Raw genomic sequence first — 12729 nt, 5'->3', positions numbered from 1 at the left:
AAAAGCAGTACTGCCTAGGTGACTCTTACACATTAACAAGTACAACTGAAGCATAAGGTACAATCTTGGCTATATCTGGAACACAGATTCTTTGTACTCTCAGAAAACACGTTCCAGAAGATTTCATGCCAGGGATACTGGTTTCTTCTTAATCACCGTTAAATTTTTAGCTCCACCTAACCAGCATTAATTGTCCCAGTAATCCCTCCTCTTCTGGATTCAAAACCAGAGGTACATGGCCAAAGCTGCCAAGTTCTACTGCTTGCTGAACCTGGAACTTGGCCCCCTTGTTGCATTACATTACCAGCTTTCTATTGTCCAATTCCTTCACTGCCTAAGCTTGGCTGTCTTGGAACTAGTTCCATAGACTAAATTTGAACTCAGAGATCTACAAGCCTGTCTCCTAAGAACTGGGACTAGCTTGGATTTAAGTTTTCTTCACCAAAAGTTTCTTTGTTCTATGCTGGCCTTGAACTCAGAAATATCTTTGTCTTTGCCTCTTGAGATTCAAGGTTTGTACTACTGTGCCTGGAGCTAAACTTAGCTGAAGTGGGATCATGCCCCAAATTCCACTTCCTTCATTTGTTATCTCCTTGAACACATAATTCAGCTCAATTTCATTTCCTGGTACTACTTTAATACTTGAACCATATATTTTATATTTTTCCTTTCTCAGCTTGCTATGCTTGTTTAAAATGCTCTTCATGGGACTTAACCAGAGAACAAAGTCTATGATGGTCATTTCTCAGACTTCCTTTGCCAATGCCATTAATCTGAGTCTCTTCAACTTAGCCTCAGGCACACTCTTCAGACAAGGAAAAAAAGCCACATTTGTCACCAAAATACCACAAAACAGTCTCTAGTGCAAATACTGAAATTCCTCACTGAAACTGAAATTCTTCACTGAAACCTCTTGTGCCACATCTGCGCAATTCAAATAACTCTTAGTCACAGAGTCTTCCATATTCCTAGTAGGATATAGCCCATTATGTCCCACTTAAAGGATCCCACAGCTTTCAAAATTCAAAGTCCCAAAATCCACATTCTTCCAAACAAAACCATGATCAGCCCTTTCACAGCAGTACTCTAGTACCTGGTACCAACTTCTGTCTTACTGTTTTACTTATGTGAACAGATACCACAACCATGGCAATTCTTGTAAAGACAACATTTAAATGGTATTAGAGGTTCAGAAATTCAGTCCATTTTCATCAAGGTAGGAAAATGGATGCATCCAGGCAAGCATGGTACAGGAAAAGCTTAAAGATCTACATCTTTATCTCAAGACTGCTAGCCTTTATGTTACTTGGTCTTTTTTCACTAACTGCTTTTTTACTATTTTTTTTTTTTTTTTTTTTTTGCATTTGATGTTTTGAAAACTATGGGATAGGGGGAATTTCTTTTATGGTCCCAACTATTTGGAGTTTGGTAGGTTTCTTGTATGTTTATGGGCACTTCTTTCTTTAGGTTAGGAAAGTTTTCTTCTATAATTTTGTTGAAGATATTTATTGGCACTTTAAGTTGGAAAGCTTCACTCTCTTCTACACCTATTATCCTTAGGTTTGACCTTCTCATTATGTCCTGGATTTCCTGGATGTTTTGAGTTAGGAGCTTTTTGTGTTTTGTATTTTCTTTTCTTTGTTTTTTAATTGGATATCTGTTATTTACATTTCAAATGTTCATTTTCCTGGTTTGCAGGCCATAAGCACCCTATCCCATCTCCATCCTCTTCTTCTGTAAGGGTGATTCCCTTCCTCAACCTCTCTCCATACCCCCTGACATTTTCCTTCAAATGAGGGTCCAGCCTTGTAAGGAACAAGGACTTCTCCTCCCATTGGTGCCCAACAAAGCTACATATGCAGCTGGAGCCATGGGTCTATCCATGTGTACTATTAGGGTAGTGGATTAGTCCCTGGGTCCTCTGGTTGGTTTGTATTGTTGTTCTTATGGGGTTACAAAACCCTTCAGCTCTTTCAATCCTTTCTCTAATCTCTCAAATGGGGATCCCACTCTCAGCTCAATGATTTGCTACTACCATTCACTGCTGTATTTGTTATGCTCTAGCTGAGGCTATCAGGAGACAGCTACATCAGGCTCCTGTCATCATGTACTTCTTGGCTTCATAGATACTATCTGGTTTTGGTGCCGGTATATATATATACCGGCACCATATATGGGGATAGAGCCCATATATATGCAGGACATATCTGAATGGCTATACCTTCAGTCTCTGCTCCAAACTTTGTCTCCATACCCTCATATGAATATTTTTGTTCCAACTTTAAAGAAGGACTGAAACATCCACATTTCTTTGTCCTTCTTCTTGAGCTTCATGTGGATTGTACCTAGGGTAATGCAAACTCACTACACAGTGAGTGCATGCAATGTGTGTGTTTTTGTAATTGGGTTACCTCACACAGGATGATATTTTCTAGTTCCATCCATGTACCTATGGATTTCATGAAGTCATTGTTTTTGACAGCTGGTAGTACTCAATTGTGTAGATGTACCATATTGGCTGTATCCATTCTTCTGTTGAAGTGCATCTGGGCTCTTTCCAGCTTCTTTCTACTTGCAATGAACATAGTGGACCATGTGTCTTTGTTGTATGTTGGAGCATCACTTGGGTATATGCCGAGGAGAGGTATAGCTGGGTCCGGCAGTAGTGCAATATTCAATTTTCTGAGAAAACCACAGACTGACTTCTAGAATCATTGTACCAGCTTGCAATCCAACCAACAACAGAGGAATGTTCATCATTCTCCACATAGTAGCCAGCATCTGTTTTCTCCTGAGGTTTTGATTTTAGCAATTCTGACTAGTGTGAGGTGGAATCTCAGGGATGTTTTGATTTGCATTTCCCTGATTACTAAGGATGTTGAACATTTCTTTAGGTACTTCTCAGCCATTCGACATTCCTCAGCTGAGAATGCTTTGTTTAGCGTTGTACCCCTTTTTTTAAATAGGGTTATTTGATTCTCTGGAGTCTAACTTCTTAAGTTTTTTGTATATTTTGGACATTAGTCCTCTACTATATGTACCATTGATAAAAATATCTTCCCAATCTGTTGGTTGCCATTTTATCCTAATGACACTCTTCTTTGCCTTACAGAGGCTTTGCAGTTTTATGAGGTCCCATTTGTTGATTCTTGATCATAGAGCATAAGCCATTGTGGGTTTTTTTGTTTGTTTTGTTTTGTTTTTGTTTTTGTTTTTTTGTTTTTGTTTTTTTTGTTGTTGTTGTTGTTCAGGGAATTTTCCCCAGTGCCTATGTGTTCAATGCTCTTCCCCACTTTTTAGTTTATTAGTTTGAGTGCATCAGGTTTTGTGTGGAGGTCCTTGATCCACATAGACTTAAACTTTGCACAGGGCTATAAGAATGGATTTATTCAAATTCTTCTACATGCGGACCTCCAGTTGAACCAGCACCATTTGTTGAAAATGCTATCTTTCTTCCATTGGATGATTTAGTGCCTTTGTCAAAGAATCAAGTGATCTTGGGTACATGGGTTCATTCCGGAAGTCTTCAATTCCATTCCACTGATCTACTTGCCTTTCTCTGTACCAATACCACACAGTTTTTATCACTATAGCTCTGTAATACTGCTTGAGGTCAAGAAAAGTAGTTCCCCCAGAAATTCTTTTATTGTGGAGGCTAGTTTTTGCTTTCCTGGGTTTTTTGTTATTCCAAATGAATTTGCAAATTGCTCTTTCTATTTCTATGAAGAATTGAATTGTAATTTTGATGGTATTTCATTGAATCTGTAGATTGTTTTTGGCAATTCATGAGTATAGGATGTCTTTTTATCTTCTGAGATTTTCTTGAATTTCTTTCTTCACAGACTTGAAGTTCATGTCATATAATTCTTTCACTTGCTTGGTTACACTGAGGTATTTTATGCTCTTTGTGACTATTGTGAAGGGTGTCATTTCCTTAATTTCTTTCTCAGCCTCTTTATCCTTTGAGTAAAGGAAGAATACTGATTTGTTCGAGTTAATTTTATACCCAGCCTCCTTGCTGAAGTTGTTTAACAGGCTTTGTAGTTCTCTGGTGGATCTTTTGGGGTCACTTAAATATACTATCATACTATCATAACATCTGCAAATAGTGACATTTTGACTTCTTCCTTTCCAATTTGTATCTCTTTGACATCTTTTTTTTTTGTCTGATTGCTCTAGGTAGAACTTCAAGTGCTATATTGAATAGTTATGGATATAGTAGGCAGCATTGTCTTGTCCTGATTTTAGTGGGATTGTTTCAAGTTTCACTCTATTTAGTTTAATGTTGGCTACTGGTTTGCTGTGCATTGTTTTTACTATGTTTAGGTATGGGCCTTGAATTCCTGAATTTTCCAAGACTTTTATCATGAAGGAGTGTTGAGTTTTATTAAATGTTTTCTCAGTGTTTAATGAAATGATCATGTGTGTTTTTTTCTTTGAGTTTGTATACATAGTGGATTACATTGATGGATATAAGTATATTGAACCATCCATGGCATGAGGCCTGCTTGATCATGATGGATGATAGTTTTGATGTGTTCTTGGATTTTGTTTGCCAGAATTTTATGAGTATTTTTGCATCCATATTCATAAGGGAAATTGGCCTCAAGTTCTCTTTCTTTGTTAGGTCCTTGTGTGGTTTATGTAGAAGCTTAATTGTGGCCTCATAGAAGGATTTGTGTAGTGCTTCTTCTGTTTCTATTTTGTGGAATATTTGGACATTATTGGTATGAGGTCTTCTATGAAAATATGATAGAATTCTTCAGTAAACTTATCTTGTCCTTGGGTGTTTTTTGGTTGGGAGACTTTTAATAACTGCTTCTATTTCTTTAGGAGTTATAGGGTTGTTTAGAGGATTTATCTGATCCTCATTTAACTTTAGTACCTGGTATCTGTCTTGAAAATTGTCTATTTCATCCAGGTTTTCCAGGTTTGTTGAATATATGCTTTTGTAGTAGGAACTGATGATTTTTTTTTTAATTTCCTCAGTTTCTGCTGTTTTGTCTCCCTTTTCATTTCTGATTTTCTTAATTTGGATACAGATTCTGTGCTTTCCGGTGAGTCTGGATAAAGATTTATCTATCTTTCTGATTTTTTCAAAAAACCAGTTCCTGGTTTTGTTGGTTCTTTGTATAGTCCTGTTTGTGTCTACTTGGTTGATTTCAGCCCTGATTTTAATTATTTGCTGCCTTCTACTCATCTTGAGCCTCTTGTTTCTTTTTGTTCTAGAGCTTTTATGTGTGCTGGCAAGCTGCTAACATATGCTCTTAGCACTGCTTTCATTGTGCCCTATAATTTGGTTGTGCTAGCCTTCATTTTCATTAAAATCTAAAAATTTTTTAATTTTTCTTTATTTCTTCTTGGACGAAGTTTCACGAAGTAGAGCCTTGATCAACTTCCATATAAATGTGAGCTTTCTGTCATTTTTGTTGTTGTTGAAGACCAGCCTTAGTCCCTGATGATCTGATAGGATGCATGGGATTATTTCAATCATCTTGTATCTGTTGACACCTGTTTTTCAACCAATTATATGGTCAATTTAGGAGAAAGTACCATGGGGTGCTGAGAAGAAGGTATTTTCTTTTGTTTTAGGATTAAATGTTCTATAAATATCAAGTAAATCCATTTGGTTCTAGACTTCTGTTAGTTTTCCTACATCTCTGTTTAATTTCTGTTTCCAAGATCTGTCCATTTATTACAGTGGGGTTGAAATCTCCTATATTATTGTATTAGGTACAATGGCTGCTTTTGAGCTTTAGTAAGGTTCCTTTTTGAAAAGTAGTTGTCCTTGCATTTAGAGCATAGATATTTAGATTAAGATTTCATCTTGGTGGATTTTTCCTTTGATCAATATAAATGTCCTTCCTACTTTTTTTTTGATAACTCTGGTTGAAAGTAGATTTTTATTCGATATTACAATAGCTACTGTAGCCTTTTTCTTCAGTGCATTTGCTTGGAAAATTGTTTCCTTGCCTTTATTCTGAGGTAGTTTCTATCTTTGTCATGGAGGTGTGTTTCCTGTATGAAACAAAATGCTAGGTCTTCTTTACATATCCAGTCTATTCTTGTATGTCTTTTTATTGGTGAATTGAGTCCATTGTCATTAAGAGTTATTAAGGAATAGTAATTATCGTTTTGTGTTATTTTTGTTGTTATACATGGAATTATGTTTGTGTGTGTCTCTTCTATTGGTTTCATTAGAAGGAGATTACTTTCTTGCTTTTTCTAGGGTGTAGTTTCCCTTCTTGTGTTGTAGTTTTCTATCTATTAACCCTTTCAGTGCAGGAGTTATAGAAATATATTGTGTAAATTTGGTTTTGTCATGGAATATCTTTGTTTCTCCATCTATTTCAATCAAGAGTTTTGCTGGATATAGTAGCCTGGGCTGGTATTTGTGTTCTCTTAGGGACTATATGACATCTGCCCAGGATCTTCTAGCTTTCACAGTCTCTGGTGAGAAGTCTGGTGTAATTCTTATAGGTCTTCCTTTGTATGTTACTTGACCTTTTCCCCTTGCTACTTTTAATATTCTTTCTTTGTTTTATGTATTCAGTGTTTTGACTATTATGTGATGGGAGGAATTCTTTTCTGGTCCAATCTATTTCGTGTTCTGTAGGCTTCTTGTATGTTTATGGGCATCTTTTTTCTTTAGGTAGGGAAATTTTCTTCTGTAATTTTACGATATTTACTGGCCCTTTAAGTTGAGTGTCTTTGCTCTCTTCTATACTTACTTTTTTTAGGTTTGATCTTTTCATTGTTTCCTGGATTTCCTAGATTTTTTGCATTAGGAGCATTTTGCATTTTACATTATCTTTGATGGTTGTTTCAATGTTTTTTTATAGTATCTTCTGGCCCTGAGATTCTTCTATCTCTTGTATTCTGCTAGTGATATTTGCTTTTATGAGTCCTGATCTCTTTTCTACATTTTCTATCTTCATGGTTGTCTTCCTTTGGGCTTTATTTATTGTTTCTATATCCATTTTTAAATTTTGGATGGTTTTGTTCAATTCTTTCACATGTTGGGTTGCATTTTCCTGTAATTGTTTAAGGGATTTTTGTGTTTACTCTTTAAAGGCTTCCTTGGTTACCTGTGTTGTCCGGTATTTCTTTAAAGGAGTTATTTATGTGGTTCTTAACGTCCTCTCTCATCATCAAGACATGTGATTTTAAATCCAAATTTTTCTTTTCCAGTATGTTCAGATATCCAGTATTTGCTTTGATGAGAGAACTGGGCTCTGATGATGACAAATAATCTTGGTTTCTGTTGCTTAGATTCCTGTGCTTGCTTCCCACCATCTGGTTGTCTCTTCTGTTAGGTGGTCTTGCTGTCTCTGACAATGGCTTGACCCTCTTATATGCCTGTGTGTCAGCCCTCCTGGAGACTTGCTTTCTCCCAGTGGAATTGGTACAGAGAGCTCTGTCACAGGGTCAGCTCCAGGCATAGACAGATACAAGAAGGATCTTGTCCCAGACTGCTCCTGGGTTCCTGTGTTCTGAGGGCTCCAGACAGATCCCTAAGAACAGATGTGGTATTTTTACCTCTGCTCTCAGGTTTGTCAGTGCTCCAAGCAACTGGCTTTCAACTCCAGGCAGAAGCAGAAACTGGAAGTATCCTATCCCAGACTTCTCCTTGGTTCCTATGTCCAGAGTGTTCCATGTGGGTTCTTCTTGGGCCAGGAATATGAGCAGAAGTGGTAATCTCCTCTGACCTCTCAGGATTGTCTGCACTTCTGAGAGTCCAGCTCTCTCCCCTGGGAATCTGAGTACAGAGAGTCGCAGACCTGGTGAACTCTGGGCACAGGCAGAAACCAGAAACATCCTGCATTTGGGGCAGTCTGGGACTGCCTTGAAGCCTCCAGGTTGGTCTTTTGGAAGAAATGTGGTGGTCTTACCTCTGTTCTCAGGTGTATCAGCACTCCTGTTGACTGGCTTTCAATTTTTGGTGCTGATTGTTTTCTTTTTATTGATTATTTTATTTAGTTACATTCTTCTTATTTTCCTCTCCACAAACATCCTCCCCAGCCCCTCCTGCTTCTATAAGGGACATTCACCAACCACCCACACACACTCCCTCCAACAGCCTCACCACCCTAGCATTCCCCTACACTGGGGCATGGAGCCTCCACAGGACCAAGGGCATCTCCTCCCATTGATGCCAGATAAAGCAGTCCTCTGCTATGTAAGCACCTGGAGCCATGGGGCCTTCCATGTATATCTTTGATTGGTGGTTTAATCCCTGGGAGCTCTGGAGGTTCTGTTTGGTTGACATTGTTGTTCTTCCGCAGTTCCCAGTGGTGTTGGTTAAATAAATAGTGTAGTATAACCATGGTCAGCTGCATGGTAATTGATGGGATGAAGCAAGTACAGTGGTCAGGGGGGATATTGTCACTGTCTACAGAATTAATTCATTAAAAGTACCTTCCAAAGATTAGTGGGCAATATATACTTCAGCCAGAGGGCTAAAAAATGACATACTCATCATACTACCCATTCAATGTTAGCTAAATATTACTGGAAGACAAGTTGATTTTTGCATAGGTAAATGTCAGAAGGGCAAATATATCTGGCAAAAGACCCCTTTGCTGACAAGTGTGGGATTGTTATTGTTTAATTCACTCTGAGTAAACAATCTAGTGATCTCCTGTTGATACCTCTAAAACTTTCATAAGGAGTTTTTAGAGATGGCACAGCTGTTAAAACCACTTGCTGCTCTTCTACGAGGTCAGAATTCAGTTTCCCAGTGTCCACATTGAGCCACACATTGTAACTCCAGCTCCAGGTGATTTGATGATCTTTTTGCCCTCTTCAAACACATACAAAAACACAAATAAATAATAAATGAATTTTAAACATTTTAATGCTATCAAGCCCCAAGTTGTTAGTCAAAATAAAATATATCAGGTAATGTCATTCTGTATTTTACTAAAGGAAGTATTAGAAAGATGTGTCTTCTTATGATATAATTTTCATTTATACTTCAATTACATTTTGTAATATAATATTGTGTTGAGAAACTCTATATATAGTTCCAAATGAACTCAGCTCTAATATTTACACTCATGTGCTTTTACAGATGTAAATAAGCTTTTAGTGATATGACACACCATGAAATAGATATATGTATAGCTAGTATACCTACATGCACACAATTATAGATTTTTCTAGAAATGCTTTACTATGTGTCAGTTATTGCCAGTTGCTTAATATTTGGGAATATTCGAAAGAGTTTTATGGTCTTTTAATTCATAACTTGAAATTTGATTTGAGTAGATAACATAGCTTTTCTACTGAACATATACTTAAAGGAATACATACCACATGGCTGAAATTATTTGAACAATATTTTACCTCTTTTAGGCACATAGCAAAAATGTTATTTTCTTTGTCCAGCCCTTGAATTTTGGTGTAGACTTGTGTAACTTTCACTCAATGACTTGTTGACTGATGCGATATGTTTCACTGTAGGGTTTGGGCTTTTATATGCTAGTACATGATCCACCATGAATTTTTTTACTGACATGACAAGTAAAGGAACACTTATCAATCTGAAGTCCCTATCAGTAAAGGGTTTTGAAAACCTACAATGTACAAAACTCACCATTCTGAGTGCATGTACCTTGTGCAAGAATAAAGCTTTATTATTTCAAATATAGGTTGGAAAAATAATAAATTTAATATAACCAAAAGATAGACTAATCTAAACTACCTGATATTTACCATTACTATAAAATTTTCAACTCAATTTTATAAATCCATAACAAATTATGCTTAAAATTATTTTTTGTTGTTGAAATATTTCTGGATTATATTAAAATTGTGAGTTATTAAACACTCTCTTTTTTTCACATAATCATAAAGAAGTTTTATATAGACAGCAAGTTGTAGCAATTTGAAGCTTATCTCTGTACTAACCAGACAGTGCTGCAACATGAAAAGAAAAGAACCATAAATGTTTTAGTCAATTGGAGGGCACAGCAGAAGCACTCTGTGGTATATTAAGGATCTTTTCACTCTGTCACACCAACTGAGACTCAGTCTAAGATTTTAAAACTTGATTGCAGAAAAAATCATTTATCAAATGGTAACATAGGTTTAAAAGATGTTTTATATAACATTTATTTATGCTTTTGCTTTCTGAATAAAAGACTTTGCTGTTTATTTAACTTAAAGAAAATTTATTATTTATTTTTCTGTTAATGTATGTTTATCAGGATCTAAAGATGTACCACAGGTGGAAGTATACTGTTCTAGTATTCATGAAGCTCTGTATTACTTACACTACACAAACTAGATATGGTGGCACTTGCCTGAATCCTAGTACTTAGGAGGTAAAGGATTGACCATAAGAATTTCAGGTAATCCCAACTACTTAGCATTTTCTCCCTCTTCCTCCACCTCCTCTTCCCCCTCCTCCTCCCCTCCCTCCCTCTCTCTCATACATACACACACACACACACACACACACACACACACACAAACAAACACCCCCCCACACACACAAATTCAAAATAACATTAATGTAAATTCAAAATAAAAGCTTATTTATGTTTGAGGTTCCAGTCTACATATTTTTTCCTCCCCATTCTCTCTTTTATTTACTATGTCTCCACACGTCAGTAGATCTAGAGTTTGAATACCACTCAATTATCACTCGATTAACTCCTACATTTTTTATTTGGAGGCTTGTTAAAAATAAATACCCAGGGCCTCAGAAATAGTAAGAAAACACTATATTACTGAGCTTTATACTCCTGGTCCAAATTCATGATTTTCAAATTCCCAGGGGAAAGGGATAAAATCCTATAAATATGAAATAATTCATTAAAACAGTCTAATATTTGTATACTGCATCCTTGAAAGTTAAAACAATATGACACTCTTCTAATTCAGGCAATTTAAAAGATAGTGTAAAGCACTTTCTTCCCTGAGAGATTGGTTGAAATCAAATCATGATGCCAATATAATAAGAATTATTAAACGGCTTTAACTCCAGAGCAACAGTCATCTATATGCAAGTTATCAGTAGTTGATTGGTTCCAATTATTCCTTCAAACTTCTAAGAAAGACAAACCATAGACATAAAAAGCTCTTGTCCATTTGCATATTCATAATACCTCAGTGAATCACCAGGACTCTCACTGATGCTGCCTGAATATTAATGCAGGGCTAGCAGCTCAGCTGAAGGGCAAAGCAATATATAGCAACAAAGTGTGGTTTTCCTGCAGAAGTCTCTGTTAAACTTAAAAGTACATAGTTTTTTCAACCATTTTTATTATTTCATTTCTAGCAACAAAATTGGCTCACATTGCTTAAGAGAATCGAAATCAGATTACAGAAGCATTACAGTATATATTTTACTTAAATTTTAGGCCAGATATTATCATGCAGACATACTTTATACTCCACTACAAATCACTTCAAGTTCTATGGTAAAATGCCTATGCAATATGCACGCTAGAAGAAGGAACTCATGTTGTAAATTTGCATTATGCTGAAGGACATCTATTTTCACATGTCTTTAAAAACTTTAAATTTGTCAGCTATTAAACAGTCAAATAGTAAAATCCTTCTGCCTTGAATTTCCCTTCCTTCATCATCCTGTAATTACTTAGAGAGTAACACAAAACAAATAAAACAACAACAATAAAACCCATCCATTGTTAGAGTTCTTATAGCCATTTCTGGCTTACCTTTATTGATAAGCACTAAAAACTGAAAAATTTGGGACACAGTTCTTGAAGTTTATTCCAGGTGATCCAGAAGAATAATTTTGAAATATGTAGGAGAGACATAGATGCTTTTATAGAGATATTTTGGGCCTTTATTTCAATGACAGTAAATTTGAAGCACCATGATTTTTAATCCTTATTGACCATACACTAGCCTACCTGGTTTCAAAAGATATTTGTTTAGTGATGATATAGGACAGTCTTCAGAAATAATATTAAATTATCACTATAATAAAGATAGAATATACCAAAAATCAGCTATGATAATAATGATTTTTAAGTTACTTCATTCTTACATTTCATTTATAGATGAGACAGAATGTGGATAATGTCCTCGGGAGGAAAGAACTAAAGGTCAATTAATCAATTAAATTTCTACTTATACTTTTTTATGATGATTGTTTTTTGTAATAGAAAACAATTTTGTTTAGCAACAAATCCCATATAGAAAAGTATGAGTGATTTTATTTTTTCATAAATTCATGCCACATAGTTGTAGTTTTGAACATTAATGTACCATCAGCCAAAAGCCACAAACACATAAAATATAGCAGAAGATATCAGTGTATAACATGAGTTATTTCAGTGGCAATAGAAATAAAAACAGATGCCTAATTAATGTGTGCTACAATTATATTCTCACTAATCAACTTCAGTATACTCCTAGAATGTGTTTATATTCTTTTTGATTTTGTGACACTTCATATTGTCATATTTTGTTTAACAGTCAGTACTTTTTAAATCGGAAGAGTTTAGTTGAATGCAAAAAGTATGTTTGTACTTCAGAACTAATTTTAATTCCACACAATTTTACTTCATAAAGTGCGGCTTGGTTAATAACACACATTATTAGGAAAATATATTTGAGAAGATGCAAGATGCAAACAGCACATTAAAAATAACAAGATGATAGGTATGAAAATAAATCAAATTGAGTCACAATCTTCTTCCTTAGAGTTAAACACTGATTTTATTTAAAGTAAGAGCAATATTCACAGAA

The sequence above is a fragment of the Rattus rattus genome, chromosome X (genome assembly GCF_011064425.1).
Source record: "Rattus rattus isolate New Zealand chromosome X, Rrattus_CSIRO_v1, whole genome shotgun sequence".
In the NCBI taxonomy this organism is placed as follows: Eukaryota; Metazoa; Chordata; class Mammalia; order Rodentia; family Muridae; genus Rattus; species Rattus rattus.
This window is presented reverse-complemented; position numbering follows the sequence as displayed.